Source organism: Callorhinus ursinus, unplaced genomic scaffold (genome assembly GCF_003265705.2).
Source record: "Callorhinus ursinus isolate GAN/ISIS: 27379988/994484 unplaced genomic scaffold, GSC_fseal_2.0 scaffold3, whole genome shotgun sequence".
Lineage (NCBI taxonomy): Eukaryota > Metazoa > Chordata > Mammalia > Carnivora > Otariidae > Callorhinus > Callorhinus ursinus.
In genome coordinates, this window is record NW_027397065.1 from 93,013,281 (window position 1) to 93,016,541 (window position 3,261).

Here is a 3,261-nt window from a genome sequence, read left to right on the forward strand (position 1 = left end):
GATCTCTGTTGCCCTCAAGGTGCAGTCACACACGGGGCCCTGACATTTAACACAGAGAGGCCCTGGGAGGGGTCTACTCCAGCACTGGTGCAGCCTCAGGGTGGGGCCCGGACCCAGGAGGCTGGACATAAAGTAGTTATACACACCTGCAGCAGCCACAGAGGTAGGAATGAGGTTCTCCGAGAAGTTCCAACCTGAAACCCTAGGCCAGTGAAATAGTTTTCAAAAAGGAAGATAAAGGCATTCTAAGACCGTAATGGGAATTTCCACCAGTAGACGTTAAAAGAAATTCTAAGTGCAGAAGGAACATGACCACGGATGGAATGTCTGGAGGGAAGTGGTGCAAAGAATAAACTTTAGTAAATACAGATAAACAGTGTAAGTAAGTGCTTTCTGTGGGAATAAAGATTTCATTGGAACACTGGAAGACCATCCCATGTAAGCCAGAAGGGGTGCCCAGGGAGCTACGCGCTCCTGGACACCACTGGGGGAGAGCAGAGGTCCTGACCCGACGGGCACCCGCACGCTGTGATAATGCACCAGAAAGAGCGCATGGCTTCCAGATCCATGGAGGTGAGCATGGTGAAAAAAAAAAAAGCGATGTTTTAAAGCCAAATGTGTCCATAATTTCAGCTGAAGATGCAGAGGGACAGAAGCTGCAGTGCAGGAAAGGAAGCGAGGGCACGAGAACGAGCAGCAGGGACAGCGGCCAGGGGGCAGGCAGCCTCTGGGAAGTGGGAAGGGTCCAGGAGCGGGGCGCACAGCGGGCCTCGCCCGCGCCACAGGAACCCTGCAGGGGCCCTCCTGGCCCACCTGGGCTGTCACCGGCTGGGGCCGCCCTGGTGTGTCCCTGGCTCAAGAGCTAAGGCAGAGCCGTCTGTCGCCTGCATCCCTTTCCCTTGAATGGCAAGGTCTTGCCTAAGGGATGACTGCCCCGCACCTCTGCCACAAGGACACAGTCCCAAATGCTGAAGCCATTAAAATGCCATGGAAAGACTGTTATACCAAAAATTCGAAAGTTAGGCAATATGAACAAAATCCTAGAGATAGAGATCTTATGAAAACTCAAGAAGAAATGGAAAGCCTCCACTGTCCTATGACTTAGGTGAGTGACTACTAAGTAGAAAACCCCCAAAACCTCAGTGGCTGGACACAGTGAGATTTACTTCTTACTCAGATGGGAGTCTGGCCAGGGTCAAGGAGGGATCTCCTCCAACAGGATAGAAACAGACCTGCTGGTTTGTGACGCCGCCGGCAAGGCCACCGAGGGGAGGGAGGCCCCCCCAGTGGCCTGGCAGCTCTTCTCTGTCCCACTCAGATGAGTCACATGGCCCCAGACCAGTTTGGGGGGCAGGGTGCTGGCCAATAGAGGGAGCGGGTGGGTGCTCTGGGAGAACAGGCTCTGCTGCACCCTTTAATCATAAATCAAATCGAACCAATGGTCAAGGATCTCCCACAAAGAAAATTCCAGGCACAGCTGACTTCCTCAGCAAGTTCCACTAAACACTCAGGGAAAAGAGAATTACAACCTGTCCGAGATTCTCCTAGACAGCAGGGAAGGATGCACAACCGAACTCTTCTCCTGGGGACAGTGTAGTGGCTCAGACCCGGGGGAGATGGCAGCAGAAAGGGAAGTCCGCAGGGAGGCAGAACTAGTTACTGCTGCTAGGGCCTAGAGCCGCACTGTGCCAGGCCGGTCCTCGGACCTGACAATCATCCTGGACTCCTCACAACACCCTGGGCGCAGGCACTACTATGTCTTCCCTCTACAAATGAGGAAGTGGAGACCCAGAGACCCACAACATAAAATCCTACACAAAATGTTAATCAAATCCAACAGTAGGTTTGCAAGGGAAAACTCATCATTACTACGTTGTGCTTAACCCAGACGTGTAAGGTTCTTTTTACATTTGCAATTACAGTAATTAACCACACCAAGAGAATAAAGGAGAAAAATCACCCAGTCATCCTAATGGCTGCAGAAAAAAGTGTCCGATAAAATTCATCCATTCACGATAAAAACATCTTAGATTAGCAACAGGAGGAGCTGCTCTCACCTGGGAAAGGCCATGTACAAAAGCGCTACAGATCACACACACCCCCGAGAACAAGGACACGAAGGTGCTGAAAACACAGTCCAACAGACACTAACACCCTTCTCGTGGCACGGAGTGTCGGCGTAACCACTGCGGGGGCAATCCGAGGTCACCTGCAGTGAGGGCAGGAAGAACATGGCTCAGGAGTTACGTTGAGACGTGAATATAACGGGACATAGAAAGTTAAGAGAGAACCAAACGCAATTTTAGAACTAAAAACATACGTAATTTCTGAAATTAGAAATACACTACACATACAGGCCTAACTACAGATCAGGGCAGTAGAAACAACCCCAACTGAAGCCAGGAACAAAAGATGGGGGAAAGACCCGAATTTGGGGATGTGTGGGGACCCCACAAGTGGTCTGGTTGAGTGTCACTTGGGAGTCCCGGGAGGGAGGCCGGGTCAACTAACAATTTTGGAGAAATGGTGGCCAAAACTTCTCCATATCTGATGAAAATGATAAACTCCCAGGTCTAAGAAGCTCAATGAAACCCAAGCAAGAGAAACATAAGGTAACAGCATGGTGATCCTTTTTAATAAGCTTAAAATGGATTAATGCTAAAATCTTTTAAATAAATAAAAAAATGATCTGATGATGAAAAGCACACACAAAGCACATTTGGTGTGCCATGTTTTCCTACTGAGTTACAGAAGCCAGCGCTGAAGGACATAGCGACAACCAGACAGGGAGGGGACTGGGGAAGCCACCTCCCGAGGGACAGGCAGGGATCCCTGAGCCCCAGCCGGAGAGCCTGACGCACGCGCTGCCGCCACCGAGCATGTACTTCTAAGGCCTGCCTGCTCTTCTTCCTAAATCAACTAAGTACTGTTTTAAAAAATTACTTTGCTTTACCAAAGAAAGCAAGTATTTGCATAAGATATGAAGCTTCCAAACTAAAAATCTAATATTTTGCCCTGTTATGCTCTGATTTTCAGAAATGCACTGCAAGCAAGAGAGCACTGGCGGGGTGGGGGGGAGTGGATACAGATACTCTCTGTGGGGTGTTAGTATCATGAAACACTATTTGTAATGTTTCCCCAAACTCTAAGTGTTACTGTTATTCAGTCTAGGAACACATTTGTCCCTACTCACTTGGTGCATGGCTTGTTTTATAAAAGAATTCAATGAGAAAAACTCAGTTATAACTTATAAAAAGCCAC